This window comes from Malaya genurostris, chromosome 2 (assembly GCF_030247185.1).
Source record: "Malaya genurostris strain Urasoe2022 chromosome 2, Malgen_1.1, whole genome shotgun sequence".
NCBI classification, from domain to species: domain Eukaryota; kingdom Metazoa; phylum Arthropoda; class Insecta; order Diptera; family Culicidae; genus Malaya; species Malaya genurostris.
The window spans coordinates 338,588,584-338,602,072 of record NC_080571.1 but is presented as its reverse complement, the minus strand read 5'-3'; the positions used below and the strand labels follow the sequence as shown (position 1 = coordinate 338,602,072).

At 38.3% G+C, this 13,489-nt stretch overlaps 1 protein-coding gene across 2 annotated transcripts in view; it reads left to right on the top strand.

Annotated features, from left to right (window-relative positions):
• Nucleotides 1-13,489, top strand: part of LOC131431743 (nuclear hormone receptor FTZ-F1 beta) — a 110,198-nt gene that overhangs the window by 79,533 nt on the left and 17,176 nt on the right. The window lies entirely within an intron of this gene.

Sequence of the window (13,489 nt, the reverse complement as noted above, 5' to 3'; positions counted from 1 at the left end):
CTTGTCGCCAAGAAGTCTGTACGGAATTTATTTTCAATTTGAATTTAATTTATTTATTTATTTATTTAGGTATAATCAACAGACACATTATGGTCCTAATGATAATTTCTAGTAATATATAAAAAATTTCCAAGTATCCTACTGCATGATAGATTGAAGTCAAATCCGGATGAAACGCGGTTGAATGATCTCTGCAAGCCAATAATAGCATTGTTAGCACCGTAGTTAGTTCGTCATAAAGGAAGTCGAAGAAATGCACTGTTGCGAAGAACCCGGGGTCGGACGTTGATATTAAGTTCGCGGAGCAAAGCAGGGCAGTTAATCCTATCGGTCAGAACATCTGCTATCAATAAAGCACGTGCAACATCTCGACGAACTTGTAGTGTATCGAGACCGATTAATAACCCGCGACTTTCGTAGCTTGGTAGTTGGTGAGGATTGTTCCACGGTAAGCGCCGTAGAGCGAAGCGAATGAATCTGCGTTGTATCGATTCGATTCTATGAGCTCCGTTTCTGTAGTGAGGGTTCCAAACGACAGAACAGTACTCCAAGGATGAGCGAACAAGCGAGCAAAACAGAGATTTTAAACAGTGCACGTCTGTAAAATGTTTAGCCATCCTCATTACAAATCCTAGGTTGCGAGAAGCTTTAGAAACGATATAGCTGATGTGTTGCTTGAATGGCAGTTGCTCATCGAGAAAGACACCAAGGTCTTTAACACACGTCGTTCTGACTATCGGGGATCCTTCCAGAAAGTAATCAAAATGAAATGGCTCTTCTTCGAGAACGTGATGATCGAGCATTTGTCAGGATTCAATTTCATACGGTTTACCTGACACCACTCGGCGAAGCTCAACAACTGTCGTTGAAGAAAACCTGCATCTTCTGGGCTTCGAATGTAATAGTAGATCTTAACGTCATCGGCAAACGATAGACGAGGGCCCTCTAGAGTAAAGTTGACGTCGTTGAAATACAGTAAAAATATTAAAGGCCCGAGATGGCTACCCTGCGGAATTCCGGACGAAGCGATAAACTCATTGGAAACGTGATCGCCGATTTTCATTGCTAAACAACGATCTATAAGCTACGACTGCAGCCACCGAAGGATGTTAGAGCCGAAACCAAGTCTTTCCAATTTAGCAATTGTTATATTGTGATTTATTATATCAAAGGCAGCAGAGAGATCGGTGTAAATAGCGTCTGTTTGTAAACCTTTTGACATACCATCAGTCACGTAGCACATGAATGACAACAGGTTGGTAGTTGTGGAGCGCTTAGGCATAAAACCATGTTGAGTGTCAACAATATATTGCTTGCAGTGGTTAAAAATCGGTGCCACAATAACCTTTTCAAACAGTTTAGGAACTGCACTAAGCGATGTGATGCCACGGTAATTGTTCACGTCTTTTATGTCACCTTTCTTATACACTGGGAACATAAAAGAAGATTTCCATAAGTTGGGAAAAACTTCTTTAGAGAGTGAGTGACATCCGAAATAGTCGACAAAGGGGAGCAATTACACCAGTCGAGCAATTTTTCAATATAACTGCCGGTAAGCCGTCAGGGCCAGAGGAGGTAGACGACTTCATGCAAGCGATTGCCGTCCGAATCGAATCCATCCGTCAATATGAATGAGATTTAAAGAATTATTAGATTCTGGAACGTTGAGCGCGGCGAGTGTAATTTGTTGCGGGCTTAAGGTTTCGTTTGTAAAGGCACGAGCAATTTTTTTCCGAAAAAAAGCTGGCAGATTTCCCGCTTACACGAACCAGTAAACTCTCCAAACTTCATTATAGAAGGTAACTCAGACTAGGTAACTCAGACTCCTTCCTTTGCTCGTTCACGTGTTTCCAAAAAGACTTCGGATTGGATTTCAATTTCCGTTCTACATTTTTCAAGTAGTTGACATGACAACGCTTGACAGTTTTCTTGTATAATTGATTGATCTGGACATATTGATTACGCAGTGCGTATCCTCCATGTTTTGAATACCGTTTTAGGGGCCGCCCTAAAACTTTAGTCGTTTTCAGTTGTCTCATTACGGTAGTCTGCCTGCCATGGTGGATGCAGGGACAGCCGTTTGGATCGTTTTGGTACAAAGAAGACAATCGCGTAGCTCATGACGTTAGAGAACGTTTGTACAGCAGCGTTGACATCATCATTGTCGAGAATTTCCTCCCAGTCAATATGTAGTAGAAAGTCGGTCATTTTAGTGTAGTCAGCTTTATTAAAATTATAGCTGATGATGTCGGTCGTGTTGTAGCCATCTGGTGGAAGATTAGAGTTGAGCACAATATGAAGTGGCGGGTGATGTCGAACAGATTTTACCAAAGGAAACGGTGAGGCACTAATTATAGGTGCAACATCTGCTCTGCTCGAGAAGCATAGATCCAGCATTCGGTCGTTTTCGTTGGCAACAGGATTCGATTGGCGAAGTCAGTTGACACTATAACCGTCGAGCAAGGTCGTAATGCCAACATGGAATGTTGAAAGCGTCGGATCAGCGAAAAAGAATCCTCCGGAAGTTCCTTGCCATTTGATTCCGAGAAAATTGAAGTCTCCAACGATTAAAATTTCGTCGATTGGACGCGCGTGAGTTGAAAAAATTTCATGAAGGGACTCTAAGTGAGCATTGATTAGAGCAAGATCACGACATCGATCAGGTGGAAGACAGACTACGCAGAGGAAGAGTGTGTACTCGGCGAGCTTGACACTGATCCACAATTGCTCGACACGACTACCAGGCGTTGATTCGATCAACTGCGCTTCGAAACGTCTATGTACCGCAACGCGCAGTCCACCTCCGATAGATTTGGGACTGTTAATAGTACTGCGATCGGTTCGAAAAACTTCGTAACTGGCACCAAACCCCTGGACAGACAGCGTGTTTTCTCGGAGCCAAGTTTCGGAAAGAGCGAATGTCAAAACAATCGTCTGAACATGCTAACAAATACTCGTCGACACATGAGTTCATACCACCGACGTTTTGGTAGTAAATCTGCAGATTGGAGTTAATGAGGAACGTTCGCAAGAAGGTGCGCCAGCTAGTCTACAATGGCTGAGTAGCAAATGTTCAGAATAATATTCTATTGTTGTAGTCTAATATTATCAGCATATCGAATAAAATTTGAATATTTAACACTTGTGAATTATTTACAGCGAAATTAAAGTGCGTCCATACTTTCTGGGACAGTCTTTAGCAAAGGTATTTTGCCCCACTTTAGGATTTATTTTATTTTGACCCACTTTGTAAAAATATCCACCAAATGCTGTAATATCTTCGACAAAACCCTTCCGCAGTAGGTACTTTAATGTGATTATTTTTAAATTGATGCATCTTGGGCTTCTTAACATCGGTTAAATCCATAAATTTTGTTAGGTGGGCGAAAATACCTCTATCACCCTATTGACACTATGATTGGAGCAAACGTCGACATTTTCGCTTCACTTCATTCCTACGAGCTTGTGGACAAAATTGTGAGAGTAAGCCTCTTACTTTTCAAGCACGCCTTTTGCCTGGTGACATACAGCTAAATCGTCCCAAAAAGATGGGTTGTCTTTGTACGGCATCGTAAATGGCAAACTGCGTTTTTTCTGGATGCATTCAGTCGTGTGAAATGGGCTGTTTCGATGTGACATTTCAGCTCTCTACACCAGAGACGCCAGATAAAGATTTAATATCAAATTCAAATTTTGTACAGAAACACAGATTTATACAGAATTCACAAAAAAGTAAAAAAAAATTGATGACAATTATAAGGATGACTGAACTAGAGGCTATCTGAACTAAGTTGGAAGATTAATTAATCATCTGACAAACAAACGAATGGATAAAGTCTAATGCGAAACAACATCAATAAATTGATTTTCAAAGCAACTAGAAATAAACATTCGATCTTGTTTTACTTGCACTTCACAACGTTGATGCCGTCGCCGGATGCCACGCAGCCTCTAGGCTAATATTTCCCGGAGAAAGATAATTGTGTTTTTAACCTGGGAACAGCCTCGATTCGGGAGGGGGAACCATGGAGACAGACACAGACAGAGAATTTTCACCGAACCCGGAGCGGTCGTTGATTGACTGGGAAGGTTAATCGGAAAAACCGTTGTCTCAGCTGAAGCTGGAATAAGAAAAAAAGTTTAACTCAGTAGACCGAGCATATTGCCGTTGGCAACCATGGAAAGGTCGAATGGGGGGTGGTGGGGGAAGGGGAACGATTAGCGACACGTGCTTGCTTGCCCGGTTGTGCCGTTGCTAATTTCGAAAACGAGCTGCTCCAAATCTGCTGCAGCAAACAGGTAAAAACTTGAAAGTTTGCCAATCAGAGCCAATCGAGCGGACCAGTTTCCACTTGATTATCAACTTCCGAACGCCGAACGCCGAACGCCGCCAGCGAACTATTAATCACCGGACCCCTCAGCCTTATCGCTTGGACCGGGGCGAGTCGCAATTTTTGCTGTTGTTGTTTTATTTTATTATTATTGTTATTTGTTTTTTGTTTCTACCTCGCGAAATACCCCTCGCTCATCATCTATCAATTCACACACATTCACAGCTTGAGTCCGGTTGACCGCGGCGGTCGGTCAGTTTGTGTGGTACGTGCCAAAGAGAAAGTCGCCGTCCGTGTCTTCCTCCGTGAAGTGGCCGGTCGAGCTTGGGCCTGACCTTGAACTTTCCGCTGCTTTGTAAGTGTTGTGTTTATTGTTGTTGTTGCTATTAGAGCATGTGGTTTGCAGCAACGGGCAGTGTTTTGAGTTTTTTTTTTGTTTTGCATACTGACTAGGAGTCGTATTTTTAATGCACTGAGGATTTTTTATTCCACGAAAACACCCCCAGAACAATAAATAATGTGAATTTTATAGTCCCGTTGTCTCGTGTGTTTGGCCACTTCGAGGACGAATTTTAAAGTTTATGTTCACCAGTAGTGAATTGGTGAGTCTTAAGAACCGTGTAAATTTATGAGAAAATAATGGCGTTTGATGATTCTTTGAAACACGTTTCCACATGAGCCGCGCCAATCCTGGCCATCAGGCCGTCAGTGACAGCAATTAAATCCGTTGCTTTTGTGTTGTTTGCTTTTGCAATGGTTAATGCACGGCAATTACTCATCTTCAATGTCAATTACAGCAGTGCAGCAGACAACGTCTCCCACGCTTGAAAGCGACTCGTTCGTCTGAAAGAACCTGTTGGTGACGAACCGGGCCGGCCTTACAGTCAAGACGTTCGTTGTCCTCTGTCTGGCCTGGTCGGGTTGCAGCAAGGTTGCGATTGTTGTTATATAATTTTCTGCTTGTGTCCACCCACTTGTCATCCCAAGACAAATCCGTCAAGTCGCGATGATCCTTCCGAAGAAGATTCAGCTTATGGATTCACGATCTAGAGAGGATTTCTTGGGAAGTAATAACTAACCGATCATTATCTATACGATTTCTTCATGATGAGAAAGCTCTGACTTGAAGCGTGGGCGATGCTTCACTGTGTTAGAATAATAGGAAAAAAAAAAAATGATAGAATCATCAAGCACAGAAACACACATCCACAGTTTGCAAACGCAATCAAAGTAAGCCGGGAGCCTAGTAACCGCTCTTCAGTCAGACCACAAAGGAAAAGTTTTCCACCGAAAATTGATTTGCTATTTTGGTACGTTCATTGCTTTGTCTGGTTGTCATTTTTTTCTTTTCGTTTTCAAGTGACGAAAAGTGACGTTTAGCTGTCCGAGTAGCTTGTAAATACCTAGGACAGGACCTGACAATTGTTAATCCACTTCTAGAACCAGTTTCGGATCAGCTCGTGATTGGTTGAAATTGACATAAGCAAGTACAAGTTGTTGAAATTAATATTACTGCAGGGTGGTAGAAAAAGTCTGCATAAAATGTTCATTTCGACCTGAGTAACAATGAGTGATTCTCTTTGTTTACTTTCTCTTTCGATTATTACGGTACTCTTAGCAATCCTTCTCTCCAATTATTTACCGATAATAATAACTAAAGCTATCATCTTTTAATCTGCACTGAAGAAATGGCCGAAAAAAGCAGGAATATTTCGCAATAATCGAAAGAGAAAGTAAACAAAGAGAATATCTCATTGTTACTTAGGTCGACATGAACATTTTATACAGAAATGTTGTCAGTATCGTCGGTAACAATGTACACTCTCTCATACGATGTAATTCATAAAGACCTAATTTGTCAAATGACGGAAAATTTTATTTGTAATGACTAAATGTTAGATGAGCTTGAATTTTACTGGTTTCGACTGTAACTTGCGTTCTGCTAGCAGGTGTGACTGTATGAATTCAAATGCGCCTTTTACCAACCAAGCAGATGCATGCTTCTGTGGCTCAGTCGATTAACAGACGTACTTGCGATCCAATGATTGTCGGTTCTAGCCACGACGGTTGCTATCAGTATTCTTTCTTTTTTATTTTATGTCATGGAGATTTAGACATAATATTAAATGTTATTACACGTAAATTTGCGTGAACTGCGACGCTAATAAGATGTAAAATCACAGGGTTTTTTTAAGTGTGTAGTTTGATATTGCATATTTTGTTTTTCGGATCATCTTTTCAAAAATATTAATTTTAATCATGGATTTAAGTTCAATTTATTTTTAAGTCCTGTCAATGGGGGAAAATATACGAGTACATTTAACAATCACTGGATGATACAAAGGGAAAACCTGAAATCACGAAGTGTGATATGGACGAGAATATTGATCATGTTAGTTGTACTCAAGAATAGCACCAAATCTTTGGATACTTCTATTTGTTAGTAGTTTTGGCTACTTTAGTTAATAAAGCTGAAAAAATTAACTACCCAAAAATGTGTTTTAGAAATTTTATTAAACTGTTTCAACTAAACGTTTTCTTCAAAACAAGCATCTGATCAAAAAGAATGCGGAGCTATATTTTTTACTGATATAACATTTGTCTAAGTGTTTTCAAATGATAAATAATCGCATGTTATAAGGGGAGAAGCTTTTCAGAATGAATAAATATCTCTACTGGCAACAGTGATCGCGAGGAATGTATTATTTATAACAGGGAGCAACCGAAATATGAAGAGAAACATTTTTCTGGAAAAAGAAGCCAGGTAAACACAAAACCAATACCATCTACACTGATAAAAATCGACACGTTGCTTCGACACTTCAATTGCAAGTGCAAAACACTTCGAATTCAATTCAAGTGAAATTCCATTTCATTCCATCTGCCAAACAGCACATCTATATATATAAAAATGCAGAGATCATTCTTTGTAATCGCATCACGTAGGAACGGATGGACGGATTGAGATGCTTTTTTTTTGTTTGATCAGTTTTTACCCCCACCGGGTTCGTACATCAAAAAAATTAGGAAAACTTACCGGAAAAGTGGGAAAAACCAATAAAGTTATTTTGTATGGACAATGGAATTTTCCACTGAAAAAGTCGCCAATGATTGCTAGATCATCGATAGGTGTTTGGCGCATAACGAGTTGCATAAGTGTTTGGCCGTCGAAGAAAGGAATACTAGATCGTTGAAAGAATCTTTTGACGCGCAACGAGTAGATTTGGGTGGAGATTTTACATGCATGATTGATTCGTCATTCGGAAACACGTGCTTAATAGGGTATCAAAATCATTACTTGCCAAATGACTGTTTTAGCTATACCGTAAACAGAAGCACAAGTTCTAATGTCATTTACCAGTAGATGAAGTTAGATGAATTATGTTGGCCATCCTGGGCGTGAGTTGAACAAATAAAATTATGTAACGATATTTTTACGTATCAATGATAGGATTCTGCTGTTGAAATAATGAGTTCAGATGAAAATATTTTCCTTGCATTTAACATGCTGAAGTTTGTTCAGCCGATTCGGGTGAGTTTTCAAGAGTGGTTTACTTCAAAACAGATGGTATTCATGACATTTGTAAGCTGCTTAAGTAAAATCATTTCATTTTCCGAATTTTGGATTATTTGACGAATTACCATATGGGAATCGTGAATATCATATCTGAAGGAGAAATCGTGGCATGTAAGAACCATTAGTTGTGAGATCTGCTGTTTTATACATTGGCTTTAACGATAAGAAAAATACTGGTATAATCACACCTCATGTTCACTCCGCTAGAACAGAATATTGATTCTCAGGACTGAATACTAAGCAAACCGATGTGGTGGCTCGACGAATGAGAGGCCTTTTGATACAATTCTTGAACGAATCCAGCGTTCATGTCAAAGTTAATGGACACAATAATTAATAAAAGGGTAATTTGAAATTTCGAATGTCCAAGTATTTTTCATTTTATCGCTAATTCGTTAATCTAAAATTGATCCTGTCATTATCCTGCTACGAACATTCATCCAACACGGCTAAGTAATATCACTAGCGGTGAAGTAGGTTATGGACAACCGTTCAAAATTAGTTTATTACTTTCGATAATCCCTAAGGATTTGCTATTAAATTTTAAACGTCTTCAGTACAAATAAGTCTTAATATTCAATGATAAACAACAATCCCCGAGGGCTGCTTTTGGAAATTTGTGGGGTCAATTTAAAGTATTTATCTTGGTCATCTCTTTTTCATCCATCTGTTAATTTATTTATTTGTTTATTTAGGAGCAAGGGAAAAGCCTGCTGGAGCTGAGATTTTGGTTCTCCTTCTCCAGCAGGCATAAAACCTTCTCATCTTTCGTATCGACAAATAACATTTGACCAAATGATACATAACGGAATCTTTAATTACCCTTATTTAAACTACAAAGCTAACTAACAACTATTCATATTGACTAATTATCCTAATAAAACTAGCGGGAAAAGATTTGGAGAATGGCGTTACGAGATAAATTGAAATTAAATCCATCAGAGCAAGTATTGAATACGCGACATATACTTGAAAACGGTTCAATGAACCCTTAGTTAGTTCTAGCACGAGGAATTCTGAGAAAGGGATTAAACCGCAAATTGCGCCGAAGAATGTCAAAACTTTGCTGTTGTAGGAGATCTGCACAATTAATACGAGATTGGATTAGGTCCGCGACGAAAACAGCTTTTTGTGTATCACGGCGGACAGATAGCAAATCGAAGTGTATGTCTACAACGATTTTCGTAGCTTGGAAGATTAAATGGATCTCTCCAGGCGACGCAAAGCAAAACGAATAAACTTGCACTGAACAGTTTCAATGCGTAGCTTATCTGTTTGGTAATATGGTGCCCAAACAACAACAGCATACTCGCGAACTAGAGCGCAATATAACGATTTCAGGCAGTATATGTTATTGAAATTTTTTGAGATGCGAAAGATGAATCCTAGCATCTTTAATGCTTTAGAGAGGGTATATTCTATGTGATCTTTGAAACTAAGTTTTGAATCCAATAACACTCCTAGATCCTTAATTGATGTCTCCCGTTTTAGTGCAGCTTGCGAAATAGTGTAATCATGATCGTGGTTCGTTTGCGAGAGAAGGAGATAACGGAGCATTTAGAGGCATTCATAACCATTCTGTTGACGTTGCACCAGTTAAAAAATACGAAGTTTGAGTCTTTCAGATATTTGATGAGATGAAACAGCTTGAAATCGTAGGCGAATGATAGCTTCATGCATTGCAATGCGAAATTTAGATCATTTAGATATAGCAGAAATATGAATGGTCCTAGATGGCTTCCCTGAGGAATGCCAGAGCTCACGATGAATGATGGAGTAACGCAGTCGCCAATTTTCACGGTCATACTACGACCAGTCAGATATGATTCAATCCAATCCATCATCCCACATGTCAAATCTTTAGTTTGAGAGAGATCTACAATCTCTGTTCAATACACTGACTCGAAGGATGAGATGGCAATTGGTGCATTTGTTTAGTTTTTGCGTAACAAAAGTATTGAACATATCCACAATAATTCTTGATAATATTTCTTCTTCGGGACGTAGTTAATGTGTTGGATATGAATTTGTCGTAATTCGTTTATTGTAAGCCAAGTAATCAGTAAAATAATGGAAAGAAACATTAACGTTTGACAACTATGCTGTCCGAAAACACAAATTTAAAAAAATAATTTCAGGCGAGACGAAGTTCGACGGGCCAGCTAGTTGATTATAAATATATGACACTTCATAATCAAATGGCTTGACTCTTAGAGTCGAACTGTCAGACAGGTACACATAAACTGATTAGAATGCTTCAATTTTAACGGATTTTACATTCAATTCTCATGCAGAATATTTTTCATATTGAATGCATAAAAACTTGTTATTGAAATATCATCATTTGAATAAATAGATTAAAATAATTTTCTAAACATAATTTATCTCATTGAAATTTTATCAGATTTAATTGTGAAAATCTGGTAAAAATTTATCAATGTTCCTCAACGATCCACAATTCCATTACCTGAAAACACACACAATTTGTGAATCATTGGAATATGAACAGAACAAACTCTGATGATTTATTCAGAAGGCTATTTCAGCAAGTGCCAGTACTTCTTTGTTTAACTTCCTCTTCTGATCGCTACGTTGCTATTATAATTCTTTCGCCAATTTTACAATACTCAGTCGGAAAATTAAGATTTCATACAAAGTGTTTGAATGATAGAATATACAAAAGGGAAGTAGTAACTTGCTGAAACCATTTTCATACAAATTCACCAGAAATTAAACAGGTGTACTTACTGTGTAAACAATTACTAGGACACGTGATGGAAATTTAGATTAAATCAATTCTTAATGTTTGTTTCTGTTATTCTGTTTAAAACATTATTATATGTTTGACCCTTCAAATTACCGCAATTGTCTAATTGTACGGAAATATGTGTAGATCTACGAATTTCGAGAAATTTTCCGGATCTGCGGATCCGTGGGTGAAAACAACAATCTACGGATTGGACTATCAAAACAATCAATGAATCAATTAGGAGAGTTTTAGTTCAAATAAAAATTTCAGTTCGTGTAAACTTCTCGAATTATCAATAACCGGAAAATAGTTATATTGAAAGCACAAATTAATTTGGTCTGTTTTTTTTTAGTTCAAAAATGCATTTATTTCAAAATAAAACAGTTTGAAGATCAATCAAAGTGTCGTCCATCGCTAGTTACTACTTTTTACCACCTTTCAGGTAATTTTCGAATACTATCTCGAAAAAATGTTTCGTCTTTTGAGGTGATTCAAGTTTGAAGTCAATTTTCGATTTCTGCGAAAAAGGTAAACCGACGACCTGCCAGATCGAGCTGCATCCGTCGGAACAACCAGTAATCCGAAGGAGCAATGTCAGGAGAATACTGCGGGGTGCGACAAAATGTCCCACTTGAGCGTTTTGGATTTGATGTTAAGGTCGATGGCAACAATTGACCGGAAATAGCGTAGTATTTTTTCCTTTCAATGTCTCTCGGTTTCAGTTTCATAAGGCACCCAACTGCCTTGCCGTTGAATCATTCCCATGGATTTCAATCGTACAGAAACTGCTTGTTGAGTCACTTCCAGTGATTCTGCCAGCTCATCTTACCTTTGACTCGGATCTTCATCGAATAATGCCTCGAACGAGTGCGGTAAAATTTCAGTTTCAATCGAATAATATCAGATGAAAATTAAATTTCTGGCCACTGACCATCAGCATATCGATACAAATTCATTTGACTTGAGCTTCCATTTTCAAGTGAAGCTCCCAGAGTTCACCGTCAGTTGAATAATCGTACCTAGTCATTTGAAGTTTTGCTAGATCAGTTTCAAGTGCCAAGTAGTCTAGCTGCTTCATTGTCTTCGCTGTTGGTAGTGAGCAAGTTCGAATGAATAGAGATACGAATGGAGTAAAGTATTAAACATGAAATCTGAAGACGGAAACTATTAATTTATGTGTATTCTGTAATTGATATTTCAGTTATATGGTTTGCCTTTCATTTATTATCTTGAACCAATTCGAATTATTACACGAACCTCATTTGACGGCCGCTCTCACATTATTGAAAGAGATACTTTGTTACTTTAAGAGATCAGCTGACGGTGGTTAAACTGAGCTTTGTTTTGAAGAGAATCGATTGGAGAATTGAATGCTGCGCGTTCGGTACGTCAGCAGCGAACGTTGTGTGTCTGTCAGAGTGTGAAGTTTACTGAAGTAGAGAGATCGTCTTTATTGCACTGCCTCCAACTGTTTGTTTTCGATTTTTTTTTTGTGAATTGAATTGCAAATTTCCATTCTTGAATCGTCGAAACCATTCCTTACATGATTTATCAGCTGGAGCATTATCACCATAAACATCCGCAAGCATTTGATGTGCTTCAGCTGCACTTTTCTTCCAATTAAAACAGAAAACTAAAACTTGCCGCAAATACTGCTTAGGTAACACAAAATTGATCATAATTAAACACTTTAAAAAAAAACTCGAAGCAATATGAACTGAATATTAATGACAATCGCTAACCTTTTGAAACTATCGGCATCAGCTGTTACGGTTCAATATTCATTTCAGCCAGAGTCATTTTTTGAAAATGGATCGAACTAATTTGTACTCTCAATATTTAAATTCAATCTAAATCTTTTGATTTTAAAGCTTGAGAATTCATTTCCAGGCACCTTACAAGCAAATACTAGATTCCGGAATGATGCGTTTACTGCAAGTTTCCATTAAAGTTGAATGTCTTAAACTTTACTAGTCTTATTAAAATATACACAGAAGAAAAAAAGATTTTTACACGACATGAAAGTATGGTATAGACATCAGTTCAACTAAAATTGTGATTGAAAACCACCGTCGATGTAAAACTGAATTGAAGCGCACTGATTATTCAATGAATAAGACTGTGTTTTTAAGTTAACTCTCAGGTTTTCTCATTGGTATGCGATTTAGGAAGAACCTTCGAATAGCCCAAGCTGTCTAATTTGAACTGCTATGCATAAATGAATCGAGGACAAAAGTGGGTGGGTAATCAGCCCGGCTTGGTGGTTCAATGTATAGGGCGCTGGTCTCACAAGCTAATTGTCGTATGTTCGAGTCCCGACCTGGAAGGGCCTTTTAGTATCAGTAGGATCGAAGTACTAGCCATGCAATGGTTCTGTACGCGCTCAGCTGAATCGACTGCGAAGACTGCTGAAACAGGCAGTCCAAATTTCACAAAAGGAATGTAATGCCAAGACTTTGCTTGGGTGGTGGGTAATGTAAGAGTCATAACTGGATGACGTGAATACGAATAAAACTTCACACTTCTGAATGTCCAAAATCGTTCTCATAAGTTGATATTTTGTGTGAATTTTTCAAGGTTTCATTTCTTTACTTCCAGAATTGTACGACTACGAGTTCACGACACATTTATTCTAGCACACAAATTAATAAAGGACAAAAGAGTTACTCTCTTTTGTCAAATGTTCCTTACGAATTACAATAATTTCAATGGAAAAGCCCTTTTTTATTCCACCTAGTGGTGTAATGATACGTTTCTCATATTACTTATATTTTCAAAAACATCACTAGAACATGCTGTCAAGATTTTTTTTGGGTATAAACTGCCATAAAC